The sequence below is a fragment of the Asterias rubens genome, chromosome 12 (assembly GCF_902459465.1).
Source record: "Asterias rubens chromosome 12, eAstRub1.3, whole genome shotgun sequence".
In the NCBI taxonomy this organism is placed as follows: domain Eukaryota; kingdom Metazoa; phylum Echinodermata; class Asteroidea; order Forcipulatida; family Asteriidae; genus Asterias; species Asterias rubens.
In genome coordinates this window covers 5,626,444-5,649,423 of record NC_047073.1, presented here as the reverse complement: position 1 = coordinate 5,649,423, position 22,980 = coordinate 5,626,444, and positions in this window count along the sequence as shown.

The window sequence follows — 22,980 nt, the reverse complement described above, 5'->3', positions numbered from 1 at the left end:
AACGCAAATTTGCCACCCTCAAAAAATATTCCTGATTTTTAAAAGTATTTTCTTCTCATGGAACGTTTTCGAAAAAAAAAAAATAATAATCCCCATTGAAAAGCACTACGACATTGGCAATTTTGATGTACATAAAACAAAAATTGCGACCGGAACGGAGCTATATTTGTCCCTTGTTTAATAGGGCAAATCAAGATGTGTATTGTAGACGCATGGACATGACATACTTGGCGATGGTCTAAAGTATATATTGAGCAACTTCCTTGTCATCACCCATACTCTGTTTAATTAATTTGCTGCCAGGTCTTTTCATCGTAACCTATATGGCTGTGTGCAAATCTGGTTCAATCTATATTACACATTGCATTACTAAATACTTCAAAAGGAACCCGACTATTTTTGCTTTCAACATGAGTTCGGCTGGTATTTCAATGGTGGTGATGATTGCTGATAAATTATTGTTGACATGATATATTAAAATGAATTTTGGTTTAACCCATGTACACCGTTGTGTGTTAGCACAGTACGTACACCCAGCACTTTCCAGAGAGTAAAAAATGGATGTGATTTTTTTTCACAGAGCTCAGGAAAGTACGAAATTTAGCCCATCACACAACGATGTATACGGGCAAACCAAAATTAATAATCTTTATCCCCGATGCAAATTTCCATCTATTAAATTGACATAATATGCTATTCCAGGGCCTCCTTACAGTTCGACAACCTCGTGATTGTTAAATCATGGTTGTTTCATCAACGACTAATAAGAAAAATGACACGAGAGCAACAGAGAAAGGTCCAATGGCCCGGTCAAGTGACCCCCCCCCCCCCCCGTGACACGAGATATTCACTGAGAAACTAACACCCTTTGAAAATGTTTAGATTTACAAAAAAAAAATTACTCGAGTATAAAAGAAAGTTGCATTTACTTCAATGATAGATGGAGAGATGTAAGCACGGCATAAGTACTGTGAATAATCGCTCGGGTGGCGTATTCTTATATCAGGTGCGACCATCGTAATAATTAACGACACTTTGCGACGGATTAAATAACAGAAAATCAGCCGGTGTTCTTGAATCAAGTTTCGCTGACAGAATCTATGAGTGGTTGAAATTATCATTCCATAACTTGAATGTATACACTCTCAGCTCCGTGGATGGTGTGTGTTGATTTCTCCTTCTTTAGTGGAGGTATTGAGTGTTCTGTTGAAAACATTGTACTCGAGTCAGCGTGACTGGAATGCATGTTTGTATTAAAATTATTGAGTTCTATTAGCAGCTATTCTGGTATCTGGATTTAAGTAGTAGAGAGGGGGCCTTTGGGAGATTTTCACCCGTGTGAATGTATCACCAGCCCGCAAGGGGGATTTGAACTTCACTGGTACTATTGTCATCAACATTCACTATTGAACGACAATAGCCAATGGGAGTGTTTGTTTTGGCTTGATAAAACCTCTTGTATTGGAAGGCATGCCCGTCACTGACGTGTAAAAAAATCCTTTAATGGTTTCCACGTTTTATGTCGCAGTGTGGCCAGGAGGAAGAAAACACTCGAAGAGTACAATGTACGCCGTTGCTACATCATCAAAGCCACAGATACGAAAAAACCCACAGCTATGGACATTTGTCCAACTAAATACAACCGTCACATTTTGGATACCTCTTTTCCCCTGGAGTGTGTCTGCGGAGTACTTAGCCATGCGTGACCGTCATTTCGTGTAGTGGACCGTAAACATTAATAACACGACATGTTGACAGAGTAGTGCAGAGAAACTGGGAGGCGAGGAAGGATGAACATTCTAAACAAGTGAAATTTTGTTGACGGAGGGGGGGGGGGGGGACACGTCACGCTCCGTTGGGCAACTAGATTAGGGTTTCTTCTAGCGAAATCTTCTGGCTGATTTAACTGGTACCCAGCAACTGGTAATACCTACGTCACCGGTAAGGTTTCATTTACGTGGTCAGATTACTGGCGACGACTCCACTCAATTGTTGTGCTAAGTAAACAACAGCTAAATACCAGTCACAATCAATGTATATGGCATAAATTTTGGCCAGTAACATGTGTAAAATGAGCGAGCTATTTTTGTGAATTTGCAATTTTTTGGCTTAAGCAGCTCTATGAAATTGGCCCCAGTAACAAGCACTATGCAACGAATAGAAATTTTGGTTGGTAATTTCTGTTTTTATCAAGGAAGAAATTTCTTGCTAAGCAAATCTGTGTGCTTAGCAGCTCTATGAAATAGGGGCTAGAGGGTTTGTCTCCGTGGGCTTATTACACGACCCCTAAGTACCGTAGGTGTACGCCGCGTCGTCTTCCGCTCCAGTAATTTCCCTACTCTCTGAAATACGATTTACCTGATGTTTAAGTCCACCTACGGCGAATGTGGCCTAATGACATTCTCCCGTGTCCCTCTTGCACTTTTGACTACTGAAAACTATTATTTTTCATCTCTATTTTTGTTTTCTTTAAAGGAACATTTACTTTATTGGTTTTTGCTAATAAAACAGTTGCTGGTAGTGTAAGCACTTTATGTATCTACCATTATATGTATCTACCATTATATGTATCTACCATTATACATAACTTGACAAACGGGAAACGGTTTTATTTATTTCACATTTAATATGACATACCATACATAAATATTTCAAAGGGATGTTTCCTACTATCATCAACATTAAACCGTGTACGTTTTATGTAAATCGGTGACTTAGACAAGTTTTGTTCTTACAAATTCTGTAATGTTCCTTTAAGTGTTTGTTCAACCTTTATGACAACGGAGTTATCTCTGGAGTCATATCTTGTGACTGATTTATGGCCTGTCCGATCCAATTCATAATTTATAGCTTCCTAAATCAATTTAACTTTACCATTAGGGCTGCTGATGAATGATGACTCGTTATAACATCGTATGTGATGTTTTAATGTTTCCCCTAGAGGCGCCTGTACGTTGGATTTTGTTGGTAAAAGCAAAAGGCAATGCAAACTTTACCTTCGCGAAAGTTCGCTCGTGGAATGTGTAAAGCCTGGTTCATACTCCTTGCGAATGCGACACAACATCTTCTTCATTATTGTGGGGATTCTTGCCGTATTCCTTTATACATCACTTTTTTTATTGAGATTGGCACAAAGACCCTGCGGAGTCCCTGTCAGCCTTGTCAAGGCATCTCTAAATCTGTGCAGTTTTAGCATTGGCCAGTCTTGAGATTAGCAAAATGGCCTCCAATGGTAGCCTCATTCCCTTGTCAGTGCATCAAGGGACTGACCCTCTCATCTCTCAATCTGTGCAGTTTAAGCATTGGCCAGTTTTGAGATTGGCAACATTGCCTCCAATGGCAGCATCATCCCCTTGTCAATGCATCAAGGGGGTGACCCTCTCACCTCTCAATCTGTGCAGTTTAAGCATTTGCCAGTTTTGAGATTAGCACAATGGCCTCCAATTGAAGCCTCATTCCCTTGTCAATGCATCAAGGGGCTGACCCTCTCATCTCTCAATCTGTGCAGTTTAAGCATTGGCCAGTCTTGAGATTAGCAAAATGGCCTCCAATTGAAGCCTCATTCCCTTGTCTATGCATCAAGGGGGTGACCCTCTCATCTCTCAATCTGTGCAGTTTCAGTATTGGCCAGTTTTGAGATTAGCAAAATGGCCTCCAATGGTAGCCTCATTCCCTTGTCAATGCATCAAGGGGCTGACCCTCTCATCTCTCAATCTGTGCAGTTTAAGCATTGGCCAGTTTTGAGATTAGCAAAATGGCCTCCAATTGAAGCCTCATTCCCTCGTCAATGCATCAAGGGGGTGACCCTCTCATCTCTCAATCTGTGCAGTTTAAGCATTGGCCAGTTTTGAGATTGGCAAAATTGCCTCCAATGGTAGCATCATCCCCTTGTCAATGCATCAAGGGGGTGACCCTCTCACCTCTCAATCTGTGCAGTTTAAGCATTTGCCAGTTTTGAGATTAGCAAAATGGCCTCCAATTGAAGCCTCATTCCCTTGTCAATGCATCAAGGGGCTGACCCTCTCATCTCTCAATCTGTGCAGTTTAAGCATTGGCCAGTCTTGAGATTAGCAAAATGGCCTCCAATTGAAGCCTCATTCCCTTGTCAATGCATCAAGGGGGTGACCCTCTCATCTCTCAATCTGTGCAGTTTCAGTATTGGCCAGTTTTGAGATTAGCAAAATGGCCTCCAATGGTAGCCTCATTCCCTTGTCAATGCATCAAGGGGGTGACCCTCTCATCTCTCAATCTGTGCAGTTTAAGCATTGGCCAGTTTTGAGATTAGCAAAATTGCCTCCAATTGAAGCCTCATTCCCTCGTCAATGCATCAAGGGGGTGACCCTCTCATCTCTCAATCTGTGCAGTTTAAGCATTGGCCAGTTTTGAGATTAGCAAAATGGCCTCCAATTGAAGCCTCATTCCCTCGTCAATGCATCAAGGGGGTGACCCTCTCATCTCTCAATCTGTGCAGTTTAAGCATTGGCCAGTTTTGAGATTAGCAAAATGGCCTCCAATTGAAGCCTCAATTCCTTGTCAATGCATCAAGGGGCTGACCCTCTCATCTCTCAATCTGTGCAGTTTAAGCATTGGCCAGTTTTGAGATAAGCAAAATGGCATCCAATGGTAGCCTCATTCCCTTGTCAATGCATCAAGGGGGTGACCCTCTCACCTCTCAATCTGTGCAGTTTTAGTATTGGCCAGTTTTGAGATTGGCAAAAATGGTCTCCAATGGTAGTCTCATTCCCTTGTCAGTGCATGAAGGGGGTGACCCTCCTATCTGCCGATCTGTGCAGTGTTAGCATTCGCAAGTTTTGAGATTTCAAAATGGCCTCCATGGTAGCCTCATTCCCTTGTCAATGCAACAAGGGGCTTACCCTCTTATCTGCCAATGTGGGCCCAGTATCATAAAGCATTTAAGCACAAAAAACTCGCAAAACACGAAAATAACAGTTAGCCTCATTATCTTGTTAAGGCATTAAGGGACTGACCCTCTCATCTCCATACCTGTGCATCTTTATCATTGACTAGTTTTCCCGCCACACACCGATTCAGTGGTCTTTTAGTGGTGAAGTGGCACTTCTAATCGTACAATAAATGAGCGGGCTTACAAAGCGGTTTTCTTGATTGCTCGTCGATAAGTACTCCCACGTTTTATCTGCAGTGTGTTATGAGTTTTCGTCGATTGGAAAGACTGCAAAGCCTGACACCAATTTTGCCCATTAGCTACAGGGTCAGGCTCCATACTGATGCTTTCTCACACACATTTTCTCTGTTTGTGACATTTCCAGTGTTGTTAAAGCAATACATGTGCAGAGAGATTGAACTTTAAGATGGCTGATCGTGCTTAAAGGCACAGGACACTAAGAAACAGTTGTTTTAAAAGATGTTTTAAATGATGACAATCTTGCTCGTGTGTAATTTCGTCAAAAATTGTTGTCAATAACGTTATGTGCAATTATTTGGTATGAAAACTATTGATCTCTTTTATATTGAGACCAATGGGAAAAACACACAAACGCACATGCTTTACGCTACCATCAACCGTACATACAAACAAAACGTGGCTTGCCAACCAGCGCGACTCGCTTATTTACATTATTTCAAGGGAAAGGTCCATACCTCTGATTCAATTTGACCACTTTCTCTAATGAAGTCCAGAGCATGCACAGTTTCCTTCCTAAATGTAAACCGATGCCGCAAGGACGTCTCTGATGTCATCATGCCGTCCCCATACATCCAGATCAGCAATGTCCGTAGCGTGTTGTGCGCATGCGTCAGTTAGGCCAGCTTTATGACCAAAAGTTGGCGCCAATTTCAGCTGTACGCGTCCCCTTGAGCGGAATATTCGATTTAACTGATTGACCCTCATAGCATGTATTGCAAATGAAGAAACGGTGGGTTTTTTTATGCGGTTAGTTTCCCCTCTTACAAAAATGTGTTGAGTTCTGCACTACATCTTGAATGGTAATACGGCCACGGACATGTAGGTCTTTTTACAAAATTAGGAAATCTATGTATATCCACAAACAACAGTAATTTATATTGAGACTCACAGTTTTAAACAATTAACAAATTATAAAGAGACATTTGTATTATAATTAATAATAATAATAATAATTTTCCACATTACACGGTCGTAGTGTGTGTAAAACGTGTGATGTGTTAGTTTTTTGTATCACTACATCTTTGCATAAAGGTGCCTCGTTTGGCTGCGGAAGATTCACGGAGAAAGAAAGCATAAACGTATGATCAATAAAAACAATGGAAATGACAGATGGCCATTTTGTGATTAGTACCCAATTTCATAAAGCAGAAAATGTTTATACGTTATTTTTAAACACCTTTAAAATTTACCGAGTCAGTTCTCTTGTGGTTTATTACTATTTAATACAAAACCATGTTGCTATTAAGTTTGCGATGGAGAAGGTTTAACCGCAGCAGAGATTTCGGTGCATTTCTAAACTGAAGGTCACGCATAGGCCTATAAGCCTCGTACAGTTAAAAACGACTCCCAATAATGTCTGCAGGTTTTTTGGTGTGTCTATAAGCATAGAGTGGTTTAGACAACGATGCTTGGCGATATTTTGTCTTAGAAACCTAGTTCATGGAAGACGGTACTCAAGTGGATACACTTGATAACCGAGTACCAGTCACAAGGTTGCTTCACAAGGGTGGTTTGTCAAAGACTGTTGAGCTATATTGCTTGGGGCCGACCCCCTTGATATGTTGTATTGATTTCATGTTTACTTGTAGAAAATCTCCCTGTACCACACAGTGCAGAGCTGTATTTAATAACAATCAAATATTGTTGTACATTTCTAGTGCGCCATGTCTGTCCATGATTACACTCCTGGCGCCAACAAAAAACAAGAACTCTGCTAATACACAATGACACAAGACAACCAAAAGGTTTGAAGGCTATTGTTTCCGAAATATATATGTTTTGAGAGAACTGCAACAGAGGGACCTGTTTTTGTTGGTTGCTTGACGTAATTTTTGGTAAAAATGCAGCTCATGGGCAGTACAGACTAGTCTGGCACCCCGTGTTCGCCCATTCGTACAAAATGGCTTTCAGTATCGCAAGTATGACATAACTCGGTTTGTCATTACTACAGTAACGATATGGGGTGAAAAGGTGATTCTTATGATATGGGCGCGGCGTAACCGAATTTGTTGTAACAGCAGTAAATTGTGAGCTGACTGTGACCAACAATTTACATGTTTTTAAGAGTAAACCCCTGTTTTCAGATACACACAATAATCGCGTTGGTAAAGCGTCATTATACGTAAGCAGTGTGTAAATTAATGGTATCTGCTTTATCAGCGAACTCAGTACAGCTTTGCGCAAGTATTTTGTAACTTTTCCAGCATTGGGTGTCGACATGCAGATTTTTATGTAAACTTGCAACCTCTTTTTCCAGCGGATTTGGAGCACACCGTTCTCATTGCTCGCCCTAAAACACCTTGTAAAATCTGTAATAAAATTACTAACCTACGTTACCAGCCCGTGACGTCAAAGCCTGATTAATACCTTTTAAAGCGTGTTCACACACAGGGAGAGGTTGCCCAGCGATTGGCCGGAACAGGGTCTAACGTGATAATACTTTACAAGAGGACAGGTATTTTTTTCAACCTTGAATATACCATGTACCCGCCAATAACAATTCCATTCACGCATGGGAGCGGCAAGATTAATGTTAAACATTTTGTCTGTGTGCTTACCCGCTGTGGCCGGTTTTCCACGGGAATTCTGTCCGCCAGATACCCTGTCCCCCTTATGGGAAATTAACATGGGCTGTAGAGGATGATTCAAAAGAGGGCGCTATCAGAAGAAGTTTGTACACAGTTCACCATGGACATAATATCCTGCGGCCAAACCGGCCCGGAATCGCCCAACCGTTGAAAGAGTGATTACATAGGAACCTTCTCGATGTTTAGGAGTGCCAGCCAGCCCGTTGGCGCGAACTGTTTTCATGCCCCAGTGACACCGTGTAGCCAAATAGCTCTCCAACATGCCGCCTGTTTCTCGTTCGCCTCGGGGAAAATTACATAAAATGTCCCGACGAAAGCAATAAATGTTTGAGTTTAATTATTTGCCGTGTGTGGATAGGCAATTAGAAGGTGTTCAAGCGAACAGTTTCAATTTGCATAAATTGATCCAAGTACGTGGCTCAGGATGGAATGTGGTGAGAAATAACCTGTTTTTCAAAAAGGTAAAAGTGCAACGGTTCACATTCATTGCCAATATTTTTTTTTAAGATGGAATGCATTGACGTCATTGGCCGCCATCTTTGATTAATAGTACACGCGTGAAGAGATATGGCTTAGAGTGCAGTTGCGTAGTGCGTACACGCATGAACTTTTCCATTGTTTTACATCAAAGATAACGGTCATAATTATATATATTTGTTGTACACTGAACTACTGATACTAAATATCAATGTTGTCATAACTCCCGTAAAGCCGTTGGCCCCGTGTGTTGTGTAAAAGCACGTATAAGAACCCAGTGCACTTATCAAAAGAGAAGGGTTTCGCCCGGTGTTCCTTGTTTGGTTGGCAGCATATATTGTGCTATATGTAAAAGGAGTAGATCTCATAATTTAAACGTAGTTATAGCATTACTCCCAGTTTCCACAATGTATTCGACAGCCAATTATGATAGCTTGACTACGGGAGAAAACATCCGGAATACACAACAGGATGTCCATTGAAACCACAAGATTAACCGCCATCAGTGTAGTTTCATGCAATTAGAAACCAAATCATTTCAAGGAGTTTTCTGCAAACAGTAAATTTGTTCTTTGTTTCGTTTTTAATTTTGACATCTCTCGAACCTCGCTCCCTCCTCGAACTTTAAAGGGGTTGAGTACACTTTGTAACACAAACCACAATGCCCACATGTATACACAACATACACAGCTTAAAGATTATGCTCGTAGAAAGCTTTATTTAGAATGATTACTTGCTGAGGTGCTGTAGTTTTTTAGAAATAGGTAAAACAATACCACGGGAAAATAATTCGTCTCAGGAGACGATTTTGTTTTAGCATGTACAATACGTATTTACCCGTACTTGTATAATTTTACGCGACTCTCCTGAAAACATATAGTTCTGACTTGACGACCAACGAAGCTGGAACTTCGACAGGTTAATTATATTACATACTTCTTCATTCACAGTGAGTATGGGTTCTTGTCGTGGCCCCAAAAAAACTTGATATACAAAAGGTATCAAACCCCCTTAACACATGTTGTTGGCATCTTTGTCATGTTCATGTTCAGTTTCAATGTTCATTCTTATGTCATTATCATTGCAAATTGGCCAAACGTGTTTTATTCCAGTCATAGTTTGGGTTGTATAGGAAAACAAAATGGCGATCCAGTATAAGTACCAAAAACCCTTTAAAGCGAAACCATTGCGGCTTGCTTTTAGCGCGGGGAAATAAAACTACAATTGCACACGAGCACTTGGCGCAATGTCTAATTTGTCTTCCTGCAGTACTCTTCTCTCTTGTTTTACCGCTGTGCCAGCGGATAGCTTTGAACTTCCTGATCAAAGGTTGTAGATTTCCGGATCGGATTTCATGGACAGGGGTGTCTAGAACTTTAACAGGTATGATCAATCATAATCCGTAACGAAAAGATAATGACAATATCGGGGATCGTGTGATTTATTGTGGAATCATCGCGCTGGATTTCTTGTCCAATCATGAGGATGATGATGCCCTAGAAACGTCTTGTTTGACGGTGTGGTGATGACGACGGTAGCACTGGGGGAAAACAACATCGCTGTTTAGCGTTGATTTGACAGCCTTGCTTTGTGATTATGTCTTTATTGGTTTCTGGCACGATGAGAACGAGGAGTTTTAGACTGGGGAATTGGAATTTGCAGGTCTCTTAAAGGCATTTGACATTTTTGGTAATTACTCGGAATAGTTGTTAGCATAAAAGCTTACTTGGTAACAAGTAATGGAGAGCTGTTGATAGTGTAAAACATTGTGAGAAAAGGCTTCCTCTAAAGTAACGTAGTTTTTGAGAAAGATACTTCTCGCTCAAAATACTTCAGGCCGGAAGCCCTTTTCAGGCATCTGAAAGCATACAAAGGTTGATGGATGTTTTTTATGTGTATTATTCTCTTGCAAATTTGATGACCAATATAGTCCAAATTTCCCCAGATTTATAATCTACACATATGTTGATAATATTGAGAATGTTGAGACTACACCAAGTGAGAACGTTGGCGCCTTTAATGCACATCTTTAGTTTTCACTATAGTTTTGCTCTGTCTACGTTTAAAGGGACATCTCTTTCATTGTTTTGTTTTACGGTGAAGTTTCACAATTAGGCCGAAAGGATGTTTGCTCGCTTTCTATTCGATGCAATGGTATTTCATTCAACTGCCTACGTGAATTTCATTCACATAATTGCATCGTCGCCGTTTTCCCCCAATGCATCACACACCCCACGCATGACAGCAACAACTGGGAAAACAATTCATTCATGGTTTCCGTCCGGTGTGGCAAGAGGTTCTGTCCCCGCGGAGATTATGTGGTCCCCCCCCCCCACCCCATGGCGAACTATAAATACAAACTACTTCTGGTAGCGCCCTCTATTGAATCCTCCACCTTCAGCCAATGTTAATTTCCCATATGTAGAGGACCGAATCTCCGGCGGACGGAGTTCCCTGGGACACCAGCATTCTCAATGGTCTGAACTGTATCTTAAAGACACTGGATACTTTTGGTAATATTGTCAAAGACCAGTCTTCTCACTTGCTGTATCTCAACATTATGCTTAAAATAACGAACCTCTAAAAATTTGAGCTCAATCGGTCATCAAATTTGCGAGATAACTATAAAAGAAAAACACCCTTGACACACGAAGTTGTGTGCTTGTAGATGCTTGATTTCGAGCTCAAATTCTAAATCTGAGGTCTCGAAATCAAATTCGTGGAAAATTACTTCTTTCTCGAAAACTACGTCACTTCAGAGGGAGCCGTTTCTCACATTGTTTATACTATCAACCTCTCCCCATTACTCATTACCAAGTAAGGTTTTATGCCGGTAATTATTTTGAGTAATACCAATAGTGTCCACTGGCTTTAACCCTCACATCAACCCATATACTCGGAGGTATCACCATTATTTGGAATTCGGTTATGCCTCCAGAGAGCATACGATTGAGTCATTCGGTTTTTATTGATGTGGGAAGTAACTCAGCTGTCATTGATGCCATGAATGAACTCGTGTATGTATTATTTAGTATGCATTTGTGGAGAAAGTTAAACATTGATGAGATAAGGTCAGTTCCAGCATATAACTTAAGGGGAACAAAGCTCTACCTAAAACGTAAATGCAGTTATTGGTTAAATCTGCAGCAATCGACAAAGTTAATTTAACGTTTTTAACGGGCCTAAAGGAATTGTGATACCTTTTGTGGATCAAGTTTTTGGCCACGACATGAATCACTACATGTAGGCCTCAATGAAGATGTACGTAATATAAATTACCTGTAGAAGTTTTAGCCTAATTAGTTTGTGAGAAAACCTCAGCACCTCAGCAAGTAATGTTTAATGGAAAGCATTCTACCATCATTATCTTCACATCTGTGGACATTGTGATTTGTGTCGTCCAAAAAGTACCCAAACCCCACTGGATGTATATAATGTGAAGAAAGTTAGTTAATGAACAGACAGGTGCTGTGCCTTACCTTTGTCAAGTAAACATTGAACGAATCATATAACGACTTTTGAATTCAAGCGTCAACATTGACGTACATGATCTTGATTCGAAAATTGCGAGAACAAACCAGTTTCCGAAATAAAAAAAACCTTTGATATACTAATAATTCAGATTGTAACCAACATTCATTTTTCACAATGCAGTACTATTTAGAATGACAACGGTAATACATTTGAAATCAGGCACAAAAGAATGACCGCAAATGCAAGCATCTGATATTGCCATTGAGCATTCACATAACGTACTAGAAGAAGCAGAATATTCTATAAAATGACTGATCAAAGACAGTTGCAAACTGCAGCGACAGTTTTTACAACAGGCGTCCATCGGGTCCATTGAGTTATTCTTAATATTGATTCTAAAAAGATCATTAAATGCACCCGGCACCTTTCGGTAATCGTCAAAGACCAGTCTTCTCACTTGGGTATCTCAACATATCAACAATTAAAAATCAGTTAACATTTGGACTCAGTAAGAGTAAAAACACCATAGGTGTACAATTTGTGTGCTTTTAGATGTTTAATAAAAGGTTCAGGCCTGAAGTTTTTATCATTTGAGTGAGAAATTATCTCTTCCTTAAAAACTACGTTACTTCAGTGGGAGCCGTTTCTCACAATGTTTTATTCCTCGTTGCCAAGTGAGTAATTACCAATAGTGTCCAGTGCCTTTACATTTCTCATCAGGCACCACAAGCCTCACAACATTCCCAATGTTCATAATCAGTATTCCAGGAAATGTATATTGGATGCAGTTTTCCAGGTATGTGTACCTTACAATGATTCATGGAGTGTAAACAAGGCAGTAGAAGCAACACAAAATTGCTACCATAAACCGATGTGGTAACTTGCCCGCGGCCAGGTCTTGCCTCACCTTCCACCTCTAGGACCCCAGTTCGAATCCCACTATGTGGATTTGGTTTTCAGTCTCTACTTGACTACATGGGTTTCCTGTGGAATAATTTACTTCTGGGGTTTCCTCCCACATCTAAAACTTAACTTTCTTCATCATCTTTACTTCTCGTTTGGCTCTAATTAGAGCGTTGAGAATGTTTATCTATAGATCTAGATCCAGAGTACCAAATTTACCGCGAACTTAACCGACGTTGTAACTTGCTCTCTTAACCTCGGGAGTGACATAGACGTATAGTGTGTACTTTGAGGTCGATGTTGACCCTTTGATGAACTTTTTGCTTAGTGAATGATATCAAAATTTCTTGCCAATTTACCAAACGTCATTAATCTTAATGAAGGCCATAAGGGGAAAGTCGCCTTTACCATCCTGAACTGAAATCGTCGATTGGTATCACTGTTGTTTCTTAATGCATAATTTATTATATTGCATTAAAGGCACTGGACACTATTGGTTATTACTCAAAATAATATAAGTTTTCTCGGCCAATTTCGGAAACAAAGAGAACTTAACCATCAAGCTGTTCTATTTCGCGCGAAATCGAATGCTACTGAAAAGGGTAATTTGATTTCGTTTTATGATTAGTCAAATATAATGTTGCGTCATTCGATTTAACAAAATAATCATGCAATTTAACAATTCATCAAAGCAGCATTCAAATTCGCAGTCGCTTCTGGAGGCGTGTGTGACTCGGAAAAGAATGACGATACACTAAGTGGAACATAGTGCTATAGGAATTTGACTCGACTTAAAACGAAATTGAATAGCCGAATTCTGAATTTTAAACGCAGTAACAACTGGAGAGGCAAAACAACTTTAATTCGAACACATGAATATGAAATTGGCTGCTCCTTTGCCGAATTTGACCGAGAAAACCAATAGTTAGCGTAGAAAATTACTTGGTAATAAGCAACCGAGAGCTGGTTATAGTAAAACAAAAACTGAGTAATGGGGAGCTGTTGATAGTATAAAACATTGTGAGAAATGGCGCCCTCGGAAGTCTTGTTTATTTTGAGAAAGTAATGATTTCTCACTCAAAAATATTAAAATGCTTCAGAGATGAAGCCTTTTTAGGCACCTTGAAACACAATAGTTTGTGCACATTTGTGTTTTTTGTTCATTATTCTCTTGCAGTTTCGATGACCAATGGAGTCCAAATTTTCATAGCGTTTTATTTTATGCATATATACACCAAGTGATAATACAGGTCTTTGACAGTTACCAAAGGTGTCCAGTTCCTTTAATGAAGGCCACTCGCAAGTCGAGTATATCAAAACTAACAGTCGTCAAAGAACAATTGATATTTTGGTTTCAGTGTTGTTTCTCACTTACCTACATAATTTGTTATACAGTATTAAGTAGATATTCAATATAGTATTCAATAACATTGAATACTCTGTATAATCTATCCTCAATATTAAATACCATGTAATGTTATATTGTTTATCATGTTGAATACTATACAATAATAAACACCACCACTATACAATATTTAATAAAATATCATGTTAAACATACATTGTTAAACACTATACTGTATACCGAAAGCTGACATTCTTAAACCCACCTTAAAGCTTACTTGAAAGGAGTTACCTCGACATGCCATGGAATTTTGTTTTTGTTAGTGTATACAATGCATCGTGAAAACATTGAGATATTCTGCACAGAATATCATTAATGGCGTACAAATAGGATGAGCTGTATATGTGCTGGCCCTGAGTTGACCCTGTCTGAAAGTGACATATATTTCAACGTCTCGTTTCGGTCTACCTTATACCATCTTAACACAATTACTAAGCAAGATACATGCATATAATAAGCATCGCAGAAACTCTGCACAGAATATCATAAATAGTGTAAAATGAGCAGTATATGCGCCGGGAGTTGACCCTGTCTGAAAGTGACCTACATTGGCTATCTCCCCCATGTCACGTGTCAGTTTACCGTACCATATTAACATAAATATATACTAAGCAAAACATTTTAATATAATGTGTGTGTTTTTGCAAGCCATTGTCGATCACTTGAATAACATTAAATAATTCAGAACAAAATGTACTTTCGCCACGGCCGTTTTCAAAGAGTCTTTTATCCAAAGTGTGATGGCTGCGTGGTCGTCCAGATCCAGATCTGAATATAAAGCGACTCCTTTATACAAAACTGCTTTCCTTCTCTTTATTCCAACTCCCACAAGACAGATTGAAAGCTGCCTCTTTAATCCATTTATATATACAAAATATCTGACCTATATTGTTTAAACGTGTACAGTGCCGCAGAGGAATTTTTTTTTTTTTAAACATCAGGTTAATATGGCGATGTCGGGGATAGAGGAGTTCTGGAAATAAGCCGTTACCATGGCAACCATTTGGGTTTATAGACGCAATTCGATTAACATATAAATCATGGCGACTATGGGGGGCAGTGGGGTGTTCAAGGGGTTTGTGTTATAGCGTGTTTCGTTGTATGCAAAATTATGAATCGAGTGCAGTATAAAAGGGACAGTCTACGGTTGGTTATCACTCCTAATATCAATGGCAATAAAACTTACCTCGGGTAGAAGGGCAGCAGCTCTCGATAAATGAAGCATTTTGTGAAGACACTGGACACTATTGGTAATTGTCAAAGACCAGCCTTCACAGTTGGTGTATCTCAACATAATTAAAATAATAAACCTGTAAAAATTTGAGCTCAATCTGTCGTCGAAGTTGCGAGATAATAATGAAGAAAAAATACCCTTGTCACACGAAGTTGTGTGGTTTCAGATGCTTGATTTCGAGACCTCAAATACTTAATCAGAGGTCTCGAAATCGAATTTGTGGAAATTTACTTCTTTCTCGAAAACTACTCCACTTTAGAAGGAGCCGTTTCTCACAATGTTTTATACTACCAACCTATCCCCATAACTCGTTACCAAGTAAAGTTTATGAGAATAATTATTTTGAGTAATTACCAATAGTGTCCACTGCATTTAACTGCCTAAAAGGGACAGTCTACGGTTGGTTATCACTCCGAAGTAACTTCGAAGTAATTTTATATTAAATAAGTAACATATTATTTGTTATCCCCCAAAATTTGAATCTGAGAAACGTTAATGTCAGAAGTGTTTCTCAGATACAAACACTTCGGCAGAATTTAGTGCTTTTAATTTTCAATATAATACTTTTCCCCTTTCGAGCAACGATGTTAACCCGCAATGGGTCCACTTAGGCATACACAAAAATTGTTATGTTGGTTTAACCGGACCTACCCTAAAAATACGGCCGACCCTGGATATTTTTTTTTTTTTCAAGGGAAGAAATTTAATGATTTAAATCTATTAAAGACATGCAAACATAATTAATGTCATAGAGGGTTTAAAACATGCTTTTTGTTGTGTGTAGCCTTGTTTTCTTTTGTTATCGTGTATACTACTGGCTTAAACAATATTATAAAACATATCTTTTTCGTTGCTGAAAGGGAAACAAAAAAATCCCTACCTACCTGCCCTATTTGTGGGGACCTGTTACGCCTAAATAACAGTTTGTGTGTGTCTTGCTGTGACAGATTGCCATGCTCGATCCTGAATTCCGAAATTCCACTCCGCGGTAGTAGAGTATAAAGCAAATCAATTCTCTAAAGAACAAAATCTACATGACAAGTAGATACACACATGGTGTTATACCGTAAACCAAATTCAGATATGGATACCTAACCATGCGATGCCTCAAATTCCATATTACCATGGTTATTAGTTATTAAATCACTTCTCACCCTTGTTTACGAGTAGAAGATTTGTCAGAACTAATCATGGAAATGCATTTTGCCCCTTTCAATGGAAGTTTGTGAATTGAATTCTTTCAAGGGACTGTTTTTTGACGGAGTGGGACCCCATCAGCGGATGTTTAATGCATGTGAGACCACGCCATGCAGATGATAACTCGGGGTCCATCGCTTTTAGTTAACGTTTAGATTTGCAATAACAACTGATATAGAAGTAGATATCGCTTCATACATAGAGTATGAAGGAGTACTAAAGGAAAAGGCAAAACCGGGAGAATCCCCGCTGGGATTCATAGTCCAGGGTAATTCACAACGCTCGGTACTGGAGGAAATATTCTATTTTTTGGTACGCTGTATTAAAGGCAGTGGACACTATTGGTAATTACTCAAAATAACTATTGGCATAACACCTTTCATGGTGGTGAGTAATGGGGAGAGGTTGATAGTATAAAACATTGTGAGAAACGGCTCCTTCTGAAGTGCCATAGTTTTTGAGAATTAAGTAATTTTCCACGAATTTGATTTGGAGACCTCAGATTTAGAACTTGAGGTCTCGAAATCAACCATCTAAACGCACACAACTTCGTTTGACAAGTGTTATTTTTCTTTCATTATTATCTCGCAACTTCGATGACCGTTTGAGCTCAAATTTTCGCAGGTTTGTTATTTTATGCCTATGTTGAGATACACCAACTGTGAAGGCTAGTCTTTGACAATTACCAATAGTGTCCACTGCCTTTAATGCAACCTGTGTTATAACCTTCATCTACCCCTGGATAGAGAAACATAAACCGCTGTTTGTTTTTCCTGTCACTTTATAGTGCATTAGCGATTGGAAGAAAAACAATCTGTGATATTCAAAATACTCTGGACCCTTGACTATACGGACGTGCTTGCAATGATAAACATCCCACGGACTGCAACCTCGTTCCCAGGGGTGAGCGATCTCGCCGCGCCATTTTTCCCAGCATGCTAGCGTGACGGCGCGCTGTCCATGTTATTAGCGAGGTTACACGGACTGTTCTGTTTTGGGGAGTCTGTATATCGTTTGATAATGACGGCGAAAATTAATGGCAATAAAAACTTACTTGTACAGCAGTTTTGGATAGTGTAAGTATATTATTGGAAACCGTTCACTTCGAGCTGCTGTAAATATGCGAACAGAATTTTATCCCCCGAAACAATTCTCAGATTGTGCACTCCAGTTTTTGGCAATTTCTTAAAAACTTTTCCACATGTTGAAATGTAATGTTTACAAGTTTTGTGGTTATGAAGCTACTACACTAGATTGATCCAAACAGTGGGTTAAATTTAGCAAACGTATACAATCCCGTAAATCAAGTGTTCTTTGTAATATTTGTCGAATCAGAATTGTTTTCTTCATTTGATTCACAACGTTTAAATGTATATTAGAATACATTATTTAGGCTGTCTCAGTAATTATGACTTTTAATTAAGCATGCTAAAGTAGTGCTAAAGAGAAACAAGAAACGAATTTGAATATTGATTCCATAACAAGCCAAGGGGCTGTAATGTCACGTGCAGCATATAACGTGCACATTGGTCGCTCTCAAATCCATGAACTCGAGTGTGAGTCTAGATCGGGGATCAACTGATCAACTGACCTGGGGATCGAGGTTGACAAGATGACGATCGTATTTGGCTGCGTATAACCCCCCCCCCCCCTCATCCCCAAGACCCCGCGTTCAACCGCCTCCACCTAGCAACAGATGACCAAGAAACACTCCATAGTTTGATTAAACAAATTTATACTGCCAAACTCCCCCATTACTCGTTACCAAGTAAGGTTTTACGCTAATAATTATTTTGACTAATTACCAATAGTGTCCACTGCCTTTAAAAATGATTAGGTATCATAATATTTCAAAACGTAGCTCCACATACATTGAATGACAAAATACTGAGCACCTTGTTACGCTCCTTAGGGGTGTGATAAAGCGCCATATAAGAATCTAAAAGACTTGCTCAAAATTTCAAAAAATGGACATTGACTCTCGCAAACAACTTTGTGCCACTCAAATTAAAACAAAACTGGCGCGTAATGCAGCGTGTTCAGTACATCTCTAGGTCGCCATGGAGACGTTACGTCACACTTTGACGCTCTTTTATTCATCGGGCAGAACACTATACAAGATAAGCACTTCAAACGTCTCGATTTGAATTTCAAAAAACACCACATTCCTTATAAAGATTGCACTCATCCAAAAAAACAATTTCCGCTTGCGCTTGTCGATACTGCGTTAAGTTCACAAACTCATAAAACAACGCACTCGAAGAAGGCACAATCTCAGCGAAAGACATACAAATAATGTGTTTTCGAATCGGGTAGTGGAAAAATGGATACATAATATTAAGATCGCTGCGGGGGGGGGGGTTAAGCAAAGAGTACTTTTTTATACTGAGGTTAAAATCCCCGTGCGTAATTTGCGCGGTTTAGTCATCCAAGCGTTTTGGTTCACTGTCACCGGACGGGGTGAGATAGAGGGGGAGAGATAGAGAGGAGGGGGGGGGGGGTAGGAGACAAGCGGTAGACTCCTGAGAAAAGGTTGTCTTGAAGCTATCGAGGCACTACTTAATCGTATTTATTTTCCAGAGACTGTGAGGAGAAATTGCAAGTTGTTAAACTGTAAGCACAAGCACGGAGCCTTGAGAAACCTTTCACGGGGTTACTATTGAATTATACGTTTAAGTTTCATCAGCAAAATCGACTGGGAGTTTATAGGATTTACCTCGCCTTGTTGATGACGTTTGTCTAAATTGCAAACTGAGTAAACATACTTTGACGGAATTATGCACAAATCATGCAGATATAATTAAGATTGGTTAAAATGTTAAGTGTTGTTAATGTTAGCAAAGCTAGCGGTAGGCTCAGTATGTTAGCATAACTGCCTGCATGCAAAATCACTTTGAATCTACGTCAAAGATACATCATTTGGTAATTTTGGCAAGACAGCGTCATTGTGTTCTGTCCTTGAGTCAAGATAAGTAACAGCATTGGTAATGTATTGTTTGCAAGACTGTCCCAACTGGTATGGTTGTTTTCTTTGAATCAATATACATATAATGTACATAAATGTTAAGGTTGGCTAGACTGTCCCTTTGCTGCTTTGTTTGAATCAAGATATAGTACATAATTGGTAATGTTGGCAAGACCCTCCCAACTGATATGTTTGTTTGTTTGTTTCCTTTGAATCAAGATAAGGTATAGATTTGTAATGTTGGCAAGACTGTACATATGCTTGCTTCCTTTTAATCTTCATTGGTAATGTTGGCAAGACTGTCCTAACTGGTATGACTGCTTCCTTTGAATCAATATAAGGCAAAGCGTTGGTGTACAACTGGTTTTTGTTTTATATATAACAAGGTCATCATAGTGTTATAGTCCAGAGGGGAAAATATTCCCGGGCTACTTGCTTGGGATTCGAACCCGCGACCAGCGCGATATCCCGCTAGATCACATTGAGGGTCAGGTGGCGAGTGTCCATTTAGATTCCTGTAAGTAGCAGACAAATTTAATGGAATGATTTGCATCGTTGTAACTGTTATTATGTTTTAAAAAAATATATAAGATCAAAGTGTCCTTGCAAAGCATACGAAATACTGTATCCTATATTCAATTGAATTTGCTCTTGGGATGCCTGTAAGAGTAGGCTTTAACCATTTGTAGTTCCTGATTGTATTTTGCATATGAAAATATGAGCCTTGTGAGGTGAATGACCAACTACTTACCCTAAGCCACAGGCAAAATTCAAGGCAAAATCCTTGCGCTTTTATCCAACCTTGCGGAAAGTTATAGGATTTAGTTTTAGAAACTCTAAAAAGAATTAAGTAGAGATCGCAGGTGATATTTTGATGTTACAGGGAAAGTATTTTTCGGTTCCTGGTTGATAATCTGTGATTACTGTAGTTTTACATACAACTCTGCTTATTCTAAACTTTAATGTTTTTACACCAATATGAATACTGCGCTTACACAGTCTTTGGATAGTATTTCCCGCCAAGAATAAATTGAAACTGTGTTTGGCTGAAATAGGAATTCTGAGAGATTTCTCATTAACTGTAGGCAAAGACAAAGCTTTCATTACATTAAAAAAGCGCCCATTGTTGTGTTCTCTTAGGCCTATGACACGGCAGCAATCGGAAAGGGGGATGATATTGTGTCCAGCAGAAAACTTTATTTGTACTCGATATGTGGCATGGTTCCCCGTCTTCATGGTGTCCTGCCCATTTGCGTCCCTGTAACCACAAAAATCTGCTAAGCACAAGAAAATCTTGCTTTTAGTAAAACCAGGTTATCAGCCAACATTCCATGAAGTTTATACTTTTGTGACTGGTGCCCCACTCATATTCTCGGGAGAAAATAACGGGAAAACCCTACCTTGTTTTCGCACGTTTCGCCGTGTCATGACATGTGTTTACTATAAATCCGTAATTCTCGTAGTCGAGAATTGATAACTGTTTTAATGTTTTCTCAAAAAGCAAAGCATTTCATGGAATATATTTCAAGAGAAGTCTTTTAGAATTACCTTCTGTAAACCCTGTAAGTTATTTGTAAATCTGTGATTTTTTTTTGTTATGTTCCGAAAGTGTATAATGGCTTTAAAGGCAGTTGACACTATTGGTAATTACTCAAAATAATTATTATCATTAAACCTTTCATGATTGCGAGTAATGGGGAGAGGTTGATAATATCAAACATTGTGAGAAATCAAGCATCTGAAAGCACACAACTTCGTGTGACCATGGTGCGACAAGGGTGTTTTTTTCTTTCATTAATATCTCGCAACTTCGAGGACCGATTGAGTTCAAATTTTCACATGTTAGTTATTTTATGCATATGATGAGATACACCAAGTGAGAAGACTAGTCTTTGACAATTACCAATAGTGTACAGTGTCTTTAATGAAATCTGGCCCTGGGAATCTCAGGGAATCTTTAGAGGACTTAAGGTGGTACTTCATTCTGTACAATAGAAAAATAGTGTGTTAGTAGGGTAAAATTTCGGGCATGAAGTGGACAATTTTCTTTTGTTTATAAATATTTGATATGAATCTTGTATAACATTAGAGATCACGTGCTGAGACGGCCAACCCTCCCCGGACCTCGCAATCTAGCAATCGGGGGGCTCTTAAAAAACTTATCTCCTGTCTCCATGTAAACCGATTAAATGTGCATCCGAGGTTGTAAGATCAATACTGTAATTTGATTGTAGCAATCTATCCACTTAATTACCCTGGTTAGGGGCAGTATTGACTCCTTTTCGACGTTGGGTGGAGGTTGATAGATTTTTTTATTTTATAAATGTGCCCTAGACTTGGGTTTCAAACTGTTTTTTAGTTTTATTTAATGAACGGTGGATTATAGTTGTTCATTTTGCCATTAGTACATTTTAAATTTTTATGTAAAAAGACCATTTAATAAACCCCATTTGTATTAAGACTAGTTTCTTCTTGAAGGTTTTGTATCTTTGTATGAATTCATATACTCATTATTAAAATCCCACTTCCCACATGATGTAAAGTCTTATATCTGTTGCACGGAATGATAGATGTCCACATGTTGATGTACGTTGTAAAGCATCATAAAGGTTCCTTCAGAGGGTGCAAAAAGGAAAACTTAAATCGAGGAGAACAACATATCATCATCGCTGATTGTGGTTTATGGGAATTCTCTTCCGGAACCTGGATTTTGTTGTCTTTTACACAGCAACCGTTATATCCTTTTGCTCGGACTGTTTTGGTCTTCCCATCTTTCCGACCACAGTCTACTGATAGCCTCATTCAAATAAATAAAACATGCTTGAAATGATTTAGAAAATTATAATATGGAAACAAACAGGCAATTTCAGATGTATCTTTTTCTCCAAATAATTCCTTCGATATGTTTCTTGACAGTTTTGTTTTTAGAAATTAATAACAATCCATCCCTTTAAAAAAGTCGCTAACGAATTCGTACCAAAGAAACTGAAACCGTACGTTGTCTTCAATTAGTGTAGCATTATGTATGGAAAGTACACACCGAGTTGAATGGACGAAACACGTACACCAAACCTGGCTGAACTACTTTCTCGCGTTCTGGGTTAACCTTTATCTACTAAAAAAAAAAGGAGAAATGTAGAAGAGTTGGATTTATTAGTAAATGGAGTAATTGGAGAAAAGTACACCAATGCAGAATCCACGAGACAGTACAGACGGTTCTATAAATGCCTACGTGACTGATGCTCTTCATTTGGCAATGTTCGAGTCGTCTAACAAATTCTGCTGAATTCTGAAAACTGAATAACTTAGAAAAGTTTACTTCATGAATTGTAGATTACAGTTCTGTCACGTAGACGTGTCATTACATGGCTGAATCAGTGATAAGTTCAGGGTTTTGAACGGCACATGGACACTTATTTTCGTCATTACTAAACACAATTGTTTGCATAAAAGCTTAGTTGGTAACGAGCAATGAAGAGCTGTCGATAGTATAACACATTGTGAGAAACGACTCCCTCTGAAGTAACGTAGTTTCGAGAGAGAGGGAAATTCTCACTCAAAAAATAAAAGACT